The sequence below is a fragment of the Ambystoma mexicanum genome, chromosome 2p (genome assembly GCF_040938575.1).
Source record: "Ambystoma mexicanum isolate Mex_15411 chromosome 2p, UKY_AmexF1_1, whole genome shotgun sequence".
NCBI classification, from domain to species: domain Eukaryota; kingdom Metazoa; phylum Chordata; class Amphibia; order Caudata; family Ambystomatidae; genus Ambystoma; species Ambystoma mexicanum.
The window spans coordinates 570,574,066-570,593,108 of NC_090923.1; the positions used below are offsets into that span (position 1 = coordinate 570,574,066).

The window sequence follows — 19,043 nt, forward strand, 5'->3', positions numbered from 1 at the left end:
ATAATACTGCTGTCAAGCATGTATTCGAGAACCCTGTCTCCAAGAAGAACTCCTTGTTTTTGACAGGGTAAGCTAGACAAGGCACTTGTGATAGGTGTAATGATTCAACACTAACCTGTCTCGTGCAGCAATTAACGAGGCAAATGGAGAGTCCCCTGAGGCCCCTAACACCTCCCTCCTCCCTAAGAGGGAAACGAAGGGTTGTGCAAGGGATCCCAGGGAAACCCTCCTGGGGGAAAAAACCCTGCTGGAACGGATGTGGAGGTGAATCGGTTGCTTTATCCGCTGTCTGCAGCTTCTCAGGATTACAGGATTCACTGGATCTGGTCACAGAATCACGGCGAAGTCCGGATTCTAGATAAGTAAATAAGAGATGAGTGAAGGAACTAGGTACGAGAGGAATCAATGTAATGGTTGGTGATGTACCTAACGTGTCTGGAAGGGGAGGCTACCGGAGTTTCCTGTAGACTCGTGGGCAGCGGAACGGGAAGGCTGGGCAGAAAGGCAAGGCTGTAGGAAAGAGCAGGAAGGAAAGGTAAGCATAGGAATAAGGTATAGAATAATAAACTCCCTAGTTGCGAACTCACGTAGCGTCTGTAGAGAGTAGCGACGCACTGAGCTTCGGCTCTGCTGAGCCATATCCGGAATCCATGAGAGAACGAGATGACGTCAGAGGACGTCTGCCATGCGAACGAGAAAACACTGCACCGTAACCCAGAGGATGAGGAGCCATCTTGGAAGAGGGGGAAACGGAGAGTGCTCGCAATCTCCAGCGTTGCCACAGGGAACGCCGGTGCCAGCAAGTCGTGACAGTATGCCTCCTTCCGAGGGTAACACCCCCTGGCTTGCCCGGATGACACCTGTGAAAACGGCGAACAAGTAAGGGGGCGTGGACTGCTGAAGCTGGTTCCCATGTACGGTCGGCCACAGAGTAACCCTTCCAATGGATCAAATACTGCAGTCGACCGCGATGATAATGGGAATCACAAATGCCCGAGACTTCAAACTCCGGACCCTCCGTAGTAGCTACTGGAGGCGGGTAGGCCTTTGTAGATCAACCAAAACGATCCGATACGTGAAGCTTGAGTTGTGAAACGTGAAAAACTGGGTAGATCCTGGACCAAGAAGGTGGAAGCCGTAACTCAAAAGCCAAAGAACCTTTTGCTCTCAATACCGTGAAAGGTCCAAAATATTTCGGAGACAATTTAGAAGGAACCAGATGTCTGGGCAGAAACTTTGCTGAGAGCCAGACCAAATCCCCCGGAACAATCACTGGAGACGGTGAACGATGCGAGTCAGCATAACGTTTAGAATGCTCTTGAGCTTCCAGTAATGCGGTTCTGGCCAAAAGATGTCCCTGTTGAATGTCGCCCATTAGGGCGTCCACATCTGGAAAGGCCGAAGATCTGAGAAGAGAGGATGAATAGCAGGAAGGATCGTACCCATAGGTACAATGAAAGGGACTAGTTTTGATAGAAGCATGAGGAGCGTTATTGTAGGCAAACTCTGCCAAAGGTAATAAATCCTTCCAATTGTCCTGTGCCGCTGATACAAAACAGCGCAAATACGTTTCCAGAGTTTGAGTTGAACGTTCAGTCTGCCCATTAGTTTGAAGATGGTAACCCGAACTCAAGGCTCTCTTTATGCCTAAAGCAGATCAGACTTGTTGCCAATATCGGGAAATATATTGGGAACCCCGATCTGACACTATGCTGTCAGGAAGACCATGCCGGGAAAAGATGGAGTCTATGAAATGTCTTGCCATCTGTGGAGCTGTCGGTACTGAGGGCAGAGCCTGGAAATGAGCCAATTTGGTGAAATAATCCACCGTTACCATAATGGTGGTATGATCTTTAGACTCAGGTAAGTCAACAATAAAATCTGTAGAAATCAATTGCCAAGGACGAGTAGGTATTTGGACTAGAGCCAGCTTTCCCAATGGTTTACTGCGAGGTACCTTGACTTGCAGACAGACCACACAGGAAGAGACGTAATCAGTCACGTCCCTTCCCACCAGAAATGTCTCAGTATGAGCTCCTGGGTGCTGGCTATTCCACGATGTCCAGCTACAATAGAATCGTGACACATGTGCATTACTTCAGTTCGGAGCTGGAGTGAGGGAATGTACACCTGATGACCCCGGTAGAAACATCCGTCTTCGAGACTTAGTCCCCATGTATCCGCCTGAAATCTAATGGAGTCCATTAAGACATGAGTTTGGGCTGCTACAGAGTGGAGGAAGTCCTGAACCATAGATATAAATGTAGCATGAGGAAACAGTCTTTCGGTCTGAAAACCAGATTTGCAATCAGGATCTCTTCGAGATAGAGCGTCTGCTTGAAGATTGATTTTACCTGGAATGATAGTGAAAGTGATATTTTAGGGAGAGAAAAAATGGGCCCATCTTGCTTGCCGGCTGTTGCGAGTCTCAGCGTATTGTAAACTCTTGAGATTCTGATGGTCGGTGCGGACCTCAATGGGATGTTGGGAGCCCAACAGGAGATGTCTCCATTCTTGAAAGGCCCGTTTTATAGCCAAAATTCTTTCTCTAACACCGTGTAATTGATCTCAGAGGGAGAAAAAGTCTTGCACAGAAAAGCCACAGGGTGTTCTGGTCCTTGAGCAAAAGCTTGTTTAAGTACCGCACCCAAAGCAAAATGGGAGGCATCAGTTTCGACTATAAACGGTAAGCTCTGATCTGGGGTTCGCAAGAGTGGAGCGGAAGTAAAAAGAGTCTTCAAAGTATCAAAGGCTGACTGGGGGTCTTCTGTCCAATTAAAAGGCTTTCCCTTCTTGAGTAATCTTGTAAGGGGCAGAACGATTGAGGAAAATCCTGCTATAAATTTCCAATAGAAATTCGAAAACCCCAGAAATCTCTGTAGTTCCTTGATAGAACTAGGAGAGGACCTTTCCAGAATAGCGGTCACCTTGCGAGGATCCATGGAAATTCCAGTAGCGGACAGAACGAACCCCAGGTACGTGACCGTAGTCTGATGGAATCTGCACTTTTCTGGCTTGCAATAAAGGTGGATACTTCGTAATCGGTGTAATACCTGACACACGTGTTGGTGATGTTCTTTAGGATTCCTGGAAAACACCAATATGTCGTCAAGATACACCACTACCGTGTGAAGAAGGAGGTCTGAGAATATATGGTCAATGAATCTTTGAATAACTGCAGGTGCATTCGCGAGTCCGAAGGGCATAACCCGGTATTCGAAATGACCAAAGGGGGTACGAAACGCGGTCTTCCACTCATCCCCTTCTTTAATTCTGATGAGGTGATAAGCCCCTCTGAGGTCCAACTTTGTGTAAATCGTTGCCCCTTTTACTGCTTCTAGGATGTCTGGTATTAAGGGCATTGGGTATCGATCGGGAATTGTGATCTTGTTAAGGCCCCTATAATCAATGCAGGGACGTAACTCGTCCGTGTCCTTCTTTGCTATGAAGAATAATGATGCGCCTGCAGGGGAAGTCGATTCCGCAATCAAACCGTTTCTGAGGTGGGTATCCAAATACTGTCGTAGGACTAATTTTTCCTTCTCGGAAAGGATGTACATCTTTCCAAAAGGGAGTGGCTGAGAGGAGTCTAGACGGATGCAACAATCGTCTCTCCGATGAGGCGGAAGTTCAGAAAATTTGGAAGAGGAGAAAATGTCCTGAAACTCTTCGTACTCAGGAAGAACAAGACTAATCAAGTCTACTATCCTTTGAGGGGCAACAGGATTCGAAGAAGGAGTACAAAATCCGACTGATCCTTCAGCAAGACAGTGTTGGGTACAGTATTCTGATCCTAAAAAAATGGAACCGGCTGCCCAATTTATGTAAGGGTTATGTAGTCTTAACCATGGCAAGCCCAAAATGACAGGGTAGTGAGCTGCTTTTATTATATCAAATACGGTGTCCTCCCTGTGTGATCCAATGAACATCTTCAAAGTGTGAGTCTGTTCTCGTATAGGTCCCGATATTAGTGGGGTTCCGTCTACGCCTTCAACAGGTATAGCGATTGCTTTGGGAGACCGGGGAATATTCAGTTTTCTCGCCCAAAAATCATCCATGAACAAACCAGCTGCCCCACAGTCAACCAAGGCTGGGACAGTAACAATGTTTTCATCTGGCAGAGAAAAAGTGACACGCAGGACTACCATGTCCAGCGAGGGAGACAACCTTGTAGGAGATTGGGAACCTGTATCTGTTACCCCGACCGTAGGTCCCCTTACGGTTGAGGTCTGGCGTTTCCCGAACGAAATGGTTTTCTGAGAGGAGCGACTGGGCACTCTTGCACGGCATGATCAGAAGAGCCGCAATACATGCATAGTCCCTGGTTTCTTCTGCGGGCGCGTTCCTCTTGAGTCAGAGGACCCCGTGTAGTGCCCAACTGCATATGTTCGTCCGGAGTAGCTGTTTTAGGGGAGGATGCTAATTCTGGCGCAGAGCGATGACTTCTCCCTTTTCTCCTCTCCGTGAGCCTTTCTTGCAGCCGATAGTCCAGCTGCATGGTTAACGAAATTAGTTCAGCTAATGTGTTTGGTCTCGGAACTCGAGCTAGTTCATCCTTCAACTCCTCATTAACCCCTCTCCTAAACAACGTAATAAGCGCATCATCGGCCCATGATGTGCCTAGGGCCATTTGTTTAAAACGGGTAATGAATTCTAGGATTCCTAAAGACCCTTGCTTGAAATCTAGAAGTTTCTCTTGAGAGGAGACATAGTATTCCCTCCGAGAAGACATAGCTTTTAGGCTCGCCGTAAAAGCAGGCACAGAGTCCAATATGGCATTGTTGGAAGTGACAATAGGCGTGGCCCAAGCTAGCGCGGGACCTGTGAGATGAGTAATCATATATCCCACTCTATCTCTGTCCGAGGGAAAGAAGGATGTCTTAAAAGCAAATTGCACCGTACATGCATCCAAAAATTCCCTTAAAGAATGCGGGTTTCTGTCGTATTTCCCACCTGGTAGAGGGCCAGGAGGAATCTCTGAACTAGTGGGGGCTTTATCAATTAACATTTGCTGTTTAAGGATTGCATTTTCATGCTTTAAGGCTTGTACCTCATGGGACAATCCTTGTACTGCGGTCGTTAATTGCTGCACTTGGTCTAAGGCTGCCTGTAAAGTAGTCATGATGTGTACCTAAGCCTTTTTCTTTTAGGGCTTTGCTAGCTGTAATGATTGAACACTAACCTGTCTCGTGCAGCAATCAACGAGGCAAATGGAGAGTCCCCTGAGGCCCCTAACACCTCCCTCCTCCCTAAGAGGGAAACGAAGGGTTGTGCAAGGGATCCCAGGGAAACCCTTCTGGGGGAAAAAACCCTGCTGGAACCGATGTGGAGCTGAATCGGTTGCTTTATCCGCTGACTGCAGCTTCTCAAGATTACAGGATTCACTGGATCTGGTCACAGAATCACGGCGAAGTCCGGATTCTAGATAAGTAAACAAGAGATGAGTGAAGGAACTAGGTACGAGAGGAATCAATGTAATGGTTGGTGATGTACCTAACGTGTCTGGAAGGGGAGGCTACCGGAGTTTCCTGTAGACTCGTGGGCAGCGGAACGGGAAGGCTGGGCAGAAAGGCAAGGCTGTAGGAAAGAGCAGGAAGGAAAGGTAAGCATAGGAATAAGGTATAGAATAATAAACTCCCTAGTTGCGAACTCACGTAGCGTCTGTAGAGAGTAGCGACGCACTGAGCTTCGGCTCTGCTGGGCCATATCCGGAATCCATGAGAGAACGAGATGACGTCAGAGGACGTCTGCCATGCGAACGAGAAAACACTGCACCGTAACCCAGAGGATGAGGAGCCATTTTAGAAGAGGGGGAAACGGAGAGTGCTCGCAATCTCCAGCCTTGCCACAGGGAACGCCGGTGCCAGCAAGTCGTGACAATAGGCTTCTTTTGAGTTGCTTTACTGCCTCGGCTTGTTCTGGACCCCACTCCGACTTGACCCCCCTTCAACAGATGGATCAGGGGTCTTGTGATCTCTGCGTAACCCTCAATGAACTTCCTACTGTAATTAGTCAGTACAAGGAGGCTCCTTAGCTCACGCAGAGTTGTGGGGTCTTTCAGTTTTAGGAGTGCTTCCACTTTCTTCTCCTGGGGACAGAGACCCTAAGGAGTTATTTCATGCCCCAAGAAGTTGACACGGGTTCTGCGCCACTGCGCCTTTTGAAAGGACAGTTTTACTCCGGCAACCCTCAACTGTGTCAGAACATAACGGATTTCTGCTATGTGCTCCTCCACTGTTGAGCGTTTTATCAAGTCATCATCCACACAGTCCAGGTTACCCCTTTCACCCAAGTCGGGCATGGTCTTATGTAGGAAGATGTTGAATTTGTTGCCGGAGTTGATGTATCCGATGGGAGTCCGGGTCCAGGTGTACTGCTGACCCCGAAGGTAAAGGCCAGTTTATATTGGTCCTCCCTACTGACAGGCACGGTTCAGTACCCATTGGTCGGGTCAATGGCAGTGTATACCTTGGACCCCTGGATCTGGGCCAGCCCCTGGTCAATGTAGGGGAGAGGCCATCGGGACATGTGGACCTGTTTATTTAGCTCCCTCAGGTCAGCACAGTCTCTCCACTGGCCATTCGGTTTTAAAATCCCCAGCACCGGATTATTAAAGGTGCTGTGGACTGGACGAATTATCCCACAGGACTCGAGGTTTTGATGATTTCCGTCAGGGACTCCATGGATGCGAGAGGCAAGCGGTATTGCTTCACAAACCCTGGAGTCATTCCAGGGTCCGTGGGAATTGTTTTATGGATTTCGGTGCGACCACAGTCCTACAAGTCCACCGCAAAAAGATCTTGAAAATCTAAGAAAACCTGTTTCAACTTTTGTTTTTGCTCCGGAGTCTCACAGGCATCAGCTAGGTTGACTCATTATTCAACCTTTTGCCTGAAGCCTAGAAAGACTTACAGTTTTGCTATCTTAGCGGCCTCCTCCAGCTGAGTGGAGAGGTCCCTGGTTAGAGTTTTGACCTGGACAGAGGGTTTCAGGTATGAAAGGCAGTCCTTGTGGACCTGGAAGATCACCTCATCCTGCCTGATGTCACAGGTCACCTCTTCCTCCCCGTAAGGGCAGGAAGAGTACACCAGGAAATTCCCTCCTTGTCGGGTGAAGATCCTGCCTGGTGGTGAGTCATTGTCACTATCACTGTAAAAGCAGTCATTGGGGATCGGTCCTATCAGTTCATTACCTAGATCCATGGCAAAATGTCGGCCATCAACCGCCATTACAATAATGGTGCTTGCGCCCAGAGTGATACTCCTAAGGTCGCTGTTATCCATCAATATTGGAATGGTGTTGTGTTCTACATTGACTAATGGTGTTGGGTTTAGCCCCAAACCCTGCTGTTGGAGAAGGGCATTGAGGTGTACATATGCGTCAGGATTTGGCAGTTTCTGTCTTCTTTTAATTTTTAATTCAAGGGGGAATAGTCGTGTCCGTCTTGGGATGGTGACCTCCTCTCCAATTTGAACTTCAACTGCATACGGCAGCAGGTGGGCGGACCGAAATGCTTTTTCTGAATCCTCAAAGTCCATGGGATTACTCCCTAGTCTGGACCAGGCTTTGTCATTTATCAGATCCAAATTAATGGCAAAACGATTGAGAATGTCACAGCCTAAATAGAATGCAGCAGGGACATCTCGCACGGCCCAACAATTATGTACTATGCTTTTGTTTCCTATAGAAATTTTGAGCATACACCTGCTAGGCAGGAGATGTTTGGAATTGGGAGTTTCCAGGCCGATTTCCCACTTATCGATCAATTTAAATGTGGGAATAGCTGGATCTTTTGGGAGCTTTCGGAACATGGCTTCGCTGATGAAGCTCTTACCATTGTTCACACACACTCGGGTGAGAACAGATACCTTCCCCTCATTTACCTGAATAGGGATGAATAACTGTTCTCTAATTTTCTGAATGTCAGCTAAACTTGAGCTGGTTTCTCATCGCTTTTGACTATGGAATTGGGATTTTCAAATTGTGAATTGGTGTAACATTTCAAAGTATTTCCTTCCAGTGTGGAATGCCACTTGAAACTGGAAGGAAGGTTGATTTTCAGGAATGGAGAGGGGTTTCCATCACCAGTTTGTTGTCCTACAGCAATTACTGTCACATCAGGTATTTGATTGTTCTGGAACTGAAACTCAACTTGATCAGGTTTTTGTTCAACCATGTGGCATGTCCCATTTAAAATAACATGGTTGACACTCTGTTTCAATTTTATTGGCCTGTTAGTCTGAGTCAAGAGGACCTTGTTCACACAGTCTATTAGGGGGGACAAACTGCGCAGGATGCAATTCCCCAGTAGACAGGGTGTGCCCTCTGGAGTCACGACTATGACAGGGTGTTTCACCTTATGTCACCCAATTTCTATTTCCAAATCCGCAGTCCCCTCGACAGGAATTTCATTCCCATCGAAGTTATGGAATTGTCCAGGAAGAGAGGTGAGAGGGATCTGGTATCTGTCCCACCTTCCTGAATTTAGCTGCTCAAAGGCCCTTTTTAAAAGAAGAGTGCCTTGGGATCCAGTGTCCACCAGTGCGGATAATTTACATTGCCCCTGCACTTGGACCGGCCATAAAATCTACCTTCCTTCTCATCAAGGGGGCAAAGATAATGTGCACTTAGGGCAAGCCGGGTGGTCAATTTCCTTATTTTTGACTCCGACACAGGGTAGTTTGGGAATAAGTCTGTGTGGGAATTTGAGGATCGGTCAGAAAAATTTGACATTTGGATATTTGGGCTCCCCTTTTTCTGATTCTGGGCTGCCCCACCCTTTTTGGAGGCAGTCAACAGAATTGGTTTGTGAGGTTTGGGATCCCTCCGTTACTATTGGGTTTCCTGAATGCTCATTCTGGGGTTCAAGGATGGGCGATTCTGACTTAGTCCCCACATCTACCCAGTCTTCATGTAAATCTCTTGGGACCCATTTTTCTTTGGGAGGAGTTCCCCCGTCCCTGAAGGAGAAGATCTTTTTTGCAGAATCCTCTAAGGATTCTTCCCCTTCAAATTGGAGGACACTAACTTCCTCCACAAAACGGGTCTTTTTGAGTTCTTTATTTCTCCTACCCACCCTCTGTTCCTTGAGTTGCAGATTTTCAGGGGCTGGAGACTTTTGTTCCGGTTCCTGGGTGTCCAGGGGCTTTTCACGAGTAAGGAAGGAAGCTTCCTCTAGGGCTTTACACCTCACTTCCCCCTGTGCTTCCTCCTCTGCAACCGGTGAGTTGTCAGGGTTCTTGCCCTGTCACTGTTCTGGGGTACCAGACCCTTGGTTTGTGGGGTTCTGAGCCGTCATTTTCATCTGAGGGTTCTGTTGAGCCCTCAACATGCGACCCAGATCCTAGGTAAGGTTTTGGACCTGGTGCTCCAGTTGGGACACCCGTTCCGGCTGGTACCGGGGTCTCTGATCAACCCTGGGTGGATCACGGGAAGGGTAACTATCCCTTCTCCCGTAGTACCCTGGATATTGTGAATTTTGGTAACCCTCCACCCTTGGCCTCCCCTCTGCCGGTTTGGGTTGTCTGTGTTCCTGAAATCATGGAATGAAAGCTGGGTTGTCCTGCAGGTTGGGGTTTTGTGAGTATCGAGGAAGAAACTTAACCCAGCATTTGGGGAATTACTGCCCTTCTGGGGGAAGTTAGGAGGGAAGTTTCCCAGGGCAGCACTTACCTTATTGGATCCCCCCCTTGGGCTGGGGGAGTACATACATACCCCAGGATTGGTTTGTTGCCCTTGGATCGGGGGCTGATATAATCAGGGGATTTAGGGGTCCCATTTGTGGGATTACCTCCCTGACTGCCACCTGTTTGTGATTGGCCTGAAGGCCTTGTGGGTCTTTGATTTTTCTGATTTTGTGCAGGTATATTTTTAGGCTCCCCCATCTCTAAGCCTAAAATGGGGGCAACCTTCACCTCCACCACCTTTGCAGCAGCAGGGGTGTTGGCTGGTTTGATGTTTTTGTTCAGATTTATATTTTCTGCAGGTTTTTGGACCTCATAAATGAGGGTTGCCTGCTCTATGGCCCAGTCCAGAGATCTTTTGTCATGGAAATCCCTCACCAGCTGGGTCATGATATACTTTGGGAGTGCATGAAAGAAGGTAGTTATGAACTCCCTGCTATCCGTGCGCACCCTCCTAGTAGTTTGTGCGAAGGCGCGTTTTAGCTCGTGCACAAATTCTCGTGGGGCCTGATCTTCCCCGCACTGTAGATTGTAGGCCGCTTTGCGGGCCACCTGGGGGTTTCTGTGGGTGGAAAAGTGTTTCAAGATAGCCGCCCTGTAGGTGGACCATCTTGAATGGTTCTGGTCCCCCAGTCCAGCAAAGAAACAGGAGTACTCAGGCGAGAATGTCCATTTTACATACTCTCTGCAGTTCTGGTTGTCTTTCATATGAAAAGTGTCCATCATCTGCTCATAGAGTTCCAAGTGTTCCCAAACAGAATATTTAGCATTTTTATGGTATGGGGTTATGACACTCCTAAGGGCCTTAATCTGCCTAATGTGGTATTTTGCCATAATCCTCTTGAGTTTGTTTGCTTTTTTTGCCTTAGTCACCCGAGTCCACTCGCCCTCAGACTCAGAGGTGCTACTACTTGAGGCCCCCTGGTGATCATCTAGGCTCTTCCAGATTCTGCGAGCTTGAGAGGGGCTCGCAGAATGGTGGGGCCTAGTTTCTCCATCCCTGTGGTGCACAGGAGAGTAGTCTTCTGACTCTTCCCTGCTCCCAGGGTTGGCAGAGTATCCCCCCCACTGCCCTAATTGGGTAGAGGTTTTCAGGATGCTCTTTTTGGGCCTCATTTAACTGGGTTTTTCATCAAATTGGACCAACTTGTCCCTTGGAAAGTAATAGTTCTGTGGATCTAATTCCCTGACCCTCCCCTCATAGGAGACTTCCTGGTCAGAGACATCAGCCTTAATGTTTGGGTATCTATACAGGGACGCCTGTCCATCACTTTCTGTGGAGAGCTGACCTGTCAGTTCCATCATGCTTGGCCTATTAAATTCTGATGGCCTCATGGCTTCCGGTTGATGTGAACCGTTATCCATGAAGTCAGCAGTGTACAAAGTGTTAAATGGGTTTGAGTCCCTTAGTACACGGGTCCTTATGCTATGATCAGGGGTCGCCCTGTCCCTCTCCACCTGTTCAGAGTCCCTCCAGTTAGGATTAAATCTAGCCGCCTCTTTCTCCGACCTTGCTGGTTTCTCCTTCTCAGCCCATACTTCTTGATAATAAGCAAAGATCTTAACCTTTTGCTCAGCTATCAAGGCTTTACTGGCCTCTATGACCCGATCTGGCGCTTCCACTTCTTTGTGGAGCCCATCATTCTTTTCACAGAGGGCCTAATTTTCTCTCTGTGCTTCCTATATGGTTTGGGAATAATGAGACAATTTCTGTTGCAGGTGACTCACCTCCTGAGTTTTTGCATCTTTGGTCTGGGTGTTCTCTTCCAGAGCACGTTCTACCAGTCTGGCGTGCTCCAGTAGATTCCCATACTCTGTCACAGGGCGTCTTTCTCCTGATTTAGGGTGCCTCTCTGTTCAGCCAGGTCATCCATTTGTTGCTTGGCGGTATTTAATTTTTGGCGCTCCTGATCAAATTCTGCTTGAGAGTGGAGGTCTATCATAATTAATTTATTATTTTCCTCTTCCAATTTTTCGACCTGGTCTTGCAACATGGTTATTTGTTCTGAGCAGGCCCTGTTACAGGTCAATTGGTGAGTCAGCTTCTGTAGAGTCAACCTTTTCCTAACACTCTAGTCTTAATGCGTCTAATTGGGCCTCTTGATCTGCATTATTTTGCTGTTGGAGAGCAAAATCTTCTTTTAATGTTATGATATAATTTCCACCTCCAACTCTTGGCTCTTCTGTAATTTTTGTTCTGCTAAATCTAGATCCGTCTGGATTTTATTTAACAGTTCAACTTGATGCTGCAAAAGAGTCCAGTTTTCCTCATGCCTTTTCCGCATCACTCCCATGTGGAGATACATGTAGGCCGTGATTCTGGCAATTTTTATTTGCTCTTTCATTTTTGGGGTCATATATAATTCACTCAGAGCTTGGTGTAATAGGCCACAGTCCCGCCACATGTCCAGGTTCATGGCAGTGACCTGTTGTGTTATTTCTTGTAGCCAGGCTTTTTCATTATGTTCTGGCCACTCACCACTGACAAATAGCTTGTGCAGAAGGTGCTCCCTAGCCATATTGATTTCTACTAGAGTCATTTTGGACATGTTCTTTCTTTATTAATTTATTTATTTATGTAAGGGTAACCTTGCTTTTTTGTCTATTTTGGGGTTTATTTTAGTTTTAGTTTTCTAGACACAGGCCTGGTATTTAGAGTATTTTTTTTAGGGAGGCACTTGTACAGTGTAACCCAGTATTCCCATCACACAAAGTATCACTACCTTGCAGATTACTTTGCTGTGTTAGACTGTCATGGGTGGCAACCAAACTCGAGCCCCCAAATTTGTTAAGGATTTCAATTAGGCGACACACCTTGGTCTCGGCCTAGTATGCGGTGCATGAGTGAAATGCCTATCTTTTTCTATTGATTCAATATTGAGATGGTACACCACTCATATCACACACCCTTTTCAAATACCCCGGGTCACAATGGACCATGAAGTAGGCTGGTTGGTAAAATACAATATTTATTTTAAAATTCAAAAGAAATCATAAACTTTTAAATGCACTGGTTTTAACCTTCTAGTGGAACATATACACTGCACAGCAGAATAGGAGCACTTTTTGATTGCTACAGATAGCACCCAAGTTAGAATTTCCCCCTGCAATGTTCCTTCAACCCACAAATAATCAATTCTGAGTGGATAAACAAAAGCAGCAGGTAATCAGGAATAAGAGACAAGAAATGGAATAAAAATATGACATTCCCTCCCCAAATAAGAGAGAAAACGGATTTCAAACCCCTTGCAATGTTATAAAATGACACTCGGAAATGAACAAGTAAATAATTAATGTGTGTTAAAAACCTTGAAGCAAATATAATTCCTCACTGAACTAACAATGCAAATACACTAACAATCACAAAGAATGGATTATGAAAAGCATACAGTTCGAAAATGAGTGGAAAGTTTAAAACAGATTGCAGCAAAATGACACACTGGAAACTTTGCAATTCCTGCCTGAAATTACTAAAACGGTTTTTAATAAAAACGGGTGAAATACACTGATTTGGAGTGCGGTTTGGTTGGGGAATAGCTATAGATCACAGGTACAATATGGAAGTGAAAGTAAGTCTCTAGCTGGTAAATTGAAGGAGTTATGCAAGATATAAAAAGGGGTGCTTTGAGAAAAACGGAGCTATGAAATAGGAAAGGAAATCAGTTGCGACAAGAACAGTTTTACTTTACACTAGCATATTCAGGCTAGGCCACCAAAGAGAGACACAGTAAGCTCCAGGGTTGATTTGCGAGTTCACCCCTCTCACCCCAGCGCCCAACTTTGGCGGAACCAGTCCGATCACTCGAAATAGGACTAATGGCTTAGGATTTACACAAGACCAAATTACTAAAGAGATAGCGCTAGCACTAGTAATCAAGGGCAGGGTTGCAAGAATGATTCTGACAGTTTTAACAGGTTAGCAGGATAAGGACAGGATGATTTAGAGAGTGGGATAAGGACAAAGACAAGATAGGCTATGGGTTTCTGCTGGGTGGTGAAATACTCACAGTCCACTTTTAGTTTGAGATTCTTGGACAGTCAACGGTTCTGGTCACTATACGGCAGAGCGCCTGGCAAACAACTGGGCAGTTCTGGTCACCGGATGGCACTGGACTGAAGTGGCAATTCTGGTCACTGAATACTAAAGGTCAGCTGGATGCCAGGTTTGCAGGATGCATGCATTTAGGGTATCAGGATGCTTCCCAAAAACACCACAGCTTTCCCCTTTGGTTATTTGGGGATTTTAGTCGGTTTTCAGAATTGAGGCTTTGCTGGGAATAGGATCAGGACAGCTTGGGTTTTGCAGTGGGCCCTGGAGTAGGGTCAGCAATGCTTTGGCCTTGTAGTTGGGGTCTGGAGTCTGGATGGATGGAACAGGAACGCAGCGCAGGAATGTCAGGAAGGGTGTGTGTCTAGAGTCTTGTCAGGGACTCTTATTTATAATGCATAGTGACATCATTAATGTATATGAGTGGGGCAGGCTTAACTAAACACACCTCTAAAATGGGATTGGACAAGGGTGATAGTCTCTGCCTCGCTCTCAGCTGGTTGAATTTCAGGAAAATGATGTCAGATTTATGAGGCGAGTTTTACAATGTCCAAAAACCTCCCTCAGTTACTTTAACTAAAATCCGATTTTGCCACAAACATATATTTATACAATTGCAATCTCTTAATAAAGTATATACACAGGTTACATATTTTGTGTAGCACATTGTAGTCCAATCCTCCAGTCCGTGAGACCTTGTTTCGCCCTTCTACCAGTTTTTTGCGCTTTTCAATGGGTGTGGATTATCATAAGGGATGTATGTACAAAAATTCGCATTTGCAACATGGATGCTTTTCTTGTACTTTCGACGTACTTTGCCATTTCTGTCCCCATGGTGTCAGTGAATTCTACCATGTCTTAAAAGAAAGTGCAATAATTCACTTTTACACTGCAAAAATTCTACATTTTTACAAAGTCCTGCTGCAGAGATAAAAGTCTTTAAAGTTTATTTATGAAATAGTATTTGGAAACAAATGGCAGTCATTTGTCACTGGATCATTTATTTTTTCTTCCTTCAACTGCAAACAACTGTCATTTCCTTCAAAGCAAGGTGGGGGTTTCTCAGCTTAATTGAAGGTTTATTGCCCCTTCACACGTCAAACTTTCTTGCCCTGGGAGTCCCATTGTCCGTGGGTTAGCCTAGCCTAGATTCTTTCCATCCTAGTAATTATGATTTAGGTGTTGGTATCTGCTGATTTTTGAGAGCTTGCAAATTCAGCCCATGTGATTTAAAATCTTTTTTTATTTTGGGTCCTAAATTAAAACAAACCTGTGGAATAAAATAGCCTATGAGTGTATTTTCACCCCCAACACAACCCCTTCACATTGCTAAATAAGGCAAGCTTTCATTCAACAATTTCCTTTTTAAACGGGCCATTTTTTTCTTTAGTTTGCAAAGGCCCATTTTTACATGTATGCTGAAAAGCTAACATTTCTTTCTTTAAATTTGGTTTGGCAGCTCCATCAGATTTCCACACTGTATTTGCAGCCAAAGACATTTTCTTGAAAGCAGGAGTTTTGTCTGAAGCACAGATATAGTTAAACTGACCTGGCTCAGAGAGTTAAGAGTCTCTTTGAACGGCTGAGCTTTGGATACTTTTGGAAAGAAATAAATGTGTGTTCCTGTGCGAGTAAAAAGTGAAGTTCCTTGTTGATTTCTCTCAGAGTTAGTTTGACAGGGCCTGTCATTCAGGAATTATGCCTGGTTTGGCTCAGGCACAATGAAATATATTGGGCATGGCAGGGCCTTATTGATCACACAGGTTTAAGAGAGAACAGATGGAATTAGCAACAAAGCAGCATTTTTAAAGGGTCAAAATGTTTCATTTTGAATGGGAATTTTGGGTTTTCAGAAAAGCAGTGCTGCCTTTTCACTTTTATATGTTTCAGAACACACTGGCACGCTCCTTCATTGTGTCCCCTTGTTCCATCCTGCCTGAAATGTGCTTGGCAGGACGGTGCAGCCATCTTTTTGTTGCTGCAAAAACGCAGTTTTGAGGTCCTGGTGCGCACAGGAGCCAGCACAGCCATGTTGCTGTTTCTTGCGCAAATGCAGCTTGGTGATGTGGGGAAATGCTGTTGAGTGGGTCAATATATTCCACAAACTGAGATAAAGCGCAAAAACAAACAAGGTTCTGTGAAAGCACGTAAACATGAATGCAGAAGTCTTGGATAGTGTTACTGAACTTTGTACTGGAGGTGCCTTCGATTTACATGACACTTGCAGTCTGAATGTGTAACGGTACATATGAAGTGGTGTAAAGAACTGACAGTGTTAGATGCTGACGTCTTGCCTGTGATTGGTGGATGCGTGTGTGACTATTTAACAGTACCCAATGACAAAAAATTGTGGAAAGGGAAGAAGAACTGCTCCTGCTTTACTAGGGTACGGCCCTCGTGGTACTTGTGGAAGTGCACATGCCACAGTCTGTGCTTCTCACCATGTGGGCCAATGGAAATGGGACTGTGGGGATTATCCAATCAGGTCCTGAGGGTGTGGTTCACAGGAAGGGGCGGTAAAACTATTTTTCCTTACTCTGCGTAGTGAGAAGGACTGACATGGAGAAAAGCATTGTATTGATTGTAGGTGATGCCTTTGTGGTAGATTTGCACAAGTATGCCCAGGAAAGTCTTGTTGATGTCGAGTTCAGTTTGGAAGGAGTGGACGCATTGTGGTACGCAATCCATGTCCGCAGTTTCAGCATTATGCTTGACCTTTGCAGACAAGTAGCCAGTTTCGCTCCAGTGCATGTTGTCGTCTTGCATTATGGCGGCATGCATTTGGGTTACATGACTTGTTTACGTTTGTTCCATCAACTGAAGAGGTTGATGAAGGCAGTGAAGAGGCTTTTTCCCACTGGCCAGGTGTTTTTCTCTGCCATACCACCAAGAATAGAATGGGACTATCCTAATGCATGTTGTTCCCAGCCACAGGCTGGAAGATGTCTCATTAACAGAAGCATGTGTGATTTTTTGTCCGCTCGTGGGATGTTCTTCTGCAACAATGACAGCATTCATTCTTGAAATGCGGTGTGTTTCCATACAAATGGCATTTCTTTGTCCAGCATTGGTGATGCTCTTTTGTTTGACCACATACAGGAGGCGTTGAAAAGTTTACTGTAAGAATGTGAGAAGAAAACAGAAAACCCAATAAAAACCGAAAATAAAGGTGTTTCTCTAGAAGCATTTAAAAAAAAGGCTCTTTTCAGAGCCAGCACTGAAGACGAAATCCCCTACCCTGGTTGCAATTTTTCCCCCCATGCCTGCACACAGCACGAAAGTTACATCTGGGGCTTTTGAGGATGGCGGGCATTGAAATGGGACTGTGGAGGCTAAGGGATTGCACAATAACATTTCTGGTTGTGGTGTCTACGCAGAGGAATGTTGTTCAGACCTGATAGTGTTAGATGGAGAGCTCTTTACTGTAATTGGCGGATGCGTGTGTGACTATTTATCAGTACCGAATTAGGGGGTGCTTGAAAGAAGATAGTGGAAAGGAAAGAAGGGCTGTTACTGCTTTACTGGGGCACAGCCCTAGCAGTACTTGGGGAAGCCCACTGCCACATACTACCACTGTCAGCATCCTGCCCGTGGGAATGGGATAGGGGGGATTATCATACTGAGGGTGTGGTTCACAGGAAGGGGCGTTAATACTTCTCTCCATTACTGTGCATAGTGAGCCGGGCAGACATGGTTGCTATTACTTGCAAAGATAATGTAGCATAGCAGAAATTGTTCCACACTCAGTTACAGCTCACAGCTATGTGGGCCACTACTCTGTTCTGAAAAGCTACAAACAGAATGCTGAGCAGTTCTGGGAAGTGACCTTTTGTAGGGCTGCTGCGGAGACCTTGCAACCGGCAAAGAGACCTACATCGTTGAACCCAATACATACATGTGCAATGGAACATTGTGGGGATTTTGTAAGCATGTAATTTCCCAATAACACTCCGTAGATCGCAGAACATTGCACTTTTCCACTGTTCGAGGGTCCGGATCATGTCCGTGACATAAGGGCCCACGCAGAGCGTGGGTGCAGTTCCATGGTGATTTTGCGTATCTTCTCGATTGTGACGGCTGTCCGCAGGACGTGTTTTGGGTGGAATACTTTGTGCACATGTGCATAGGTGTCCTATGCACACCGTTGGGATCTCTGCAGTGATTAATAGTGCGACACACATGCGCAAACCGTTTTGGGACACGCTGGGTGTTTGTAGGGTATAGTAGGTGGGATGTTTATGTGTACAGCTACCTGTAGGACGTGGGTGGGCGCCTCAAAGGTTTGTCACAAGTTTCTTCACATATGCTGAACAGGGGCGGTGTTACCAGGAGATATAAGGAAGAGATACGCATGTGCGTACTTGTGCAACGGACAAACCTCGGATCCCACAACTAGTTATAGGTGGTTCACAAGGTGCGGACATGCGGTTCGTACTGGTGTGGTACAGATGCTTCCATTGTGATTGCTGATAGGCTGGGCAGGTGTGGTGTCAGTAGGACACTTCCCTTTTGCTTAATTGCAGTCATTCCCACCAGTACTGGGCGCCGCTGAGTCATAATGACATTTTAAAACCAAAGGAAAAGCCAGATATACACTCGGCAACAATTTACGTATCAACGTTTACTTCCACACATTCATACATACCATTAGGAAAGGGAGGGGGTAGCAGAAGTGGATACTTACTGTGGGGAATTGGGGATTTGCACAAGTTGGTCGTGAGGGGAGGAAGGGATTGAGGTATCAGCGTAACGTCTCTAATCACACAGATTTTGAGGGGATGGCACGCTATGAAATGGGGAAGGGGTACATGTGCAGATCGGGCAGTGGTATTTTATTTTGACCATAATATGTCCTTGTACGTCATCTTTTAAGGCGGCAAAATTGTTCACCAATTCTTCCATTTTGGCTTCCAGGCTGTCCAGTTTGCTATTTACAGAGTTTCTTTCTTTTCCTGTGCCCGTATGCTGTTGTGGAAGGGGTGGCGCTTGTGCTGCCTTGCTTTCCTTTCCAATATGTTCTTTTAAAGAAAAAAAATCTGTTAGATGTACATGAAGCAATATATATTAAATATTTTACATTTCAGACTGCAGTGCATATCAATGGGGTTACTATCATAAGTCATTGCGTCATGAAGGAAATATTCTTCCAGCCACTCTAAGGTGCTTGCTGAGTAAAAAAAGAAATGATATGCTTCTCAACTATTGTATAGTGCACCACCTGAGCAATTATCTGACAAACTTCAGTGTGCTAACTACGTTGTAGTGACGTTCTGGTCTTAGTACTTTCCAGTCCTTACTCTGCCCGTTCGTTC

At 45.8% G+C, this 19,043-nt stretch overlaps 1 long non-coding RNA gene across 1 annotated transcript in view; it reads right to left on the reverse strand.

Annotated features, from left to right (window-relative positions):
- Positions 1-12,672: 12,672 nt before the first annotated feature.
- Positions 12,673-19,043, reverse strand: part of LOC138566566 (uncharacterized) — a 57,341-nt gene continuing 50,970 nt past the window's right edge. The window contains exons 2-3 of the long non-coding RNA XR_011301965.1: positions 18,416-18,749; positions 12,673-16,848 (exon numbers count right to left, since the gene is read on the reverse strand). This is a non-coding gene — a long non-coding RNA (uncharacterized lncRNA). The remainder of the gene's footprint in view (positions 16,849-18,415; positions 18,750-19,043) is intronic.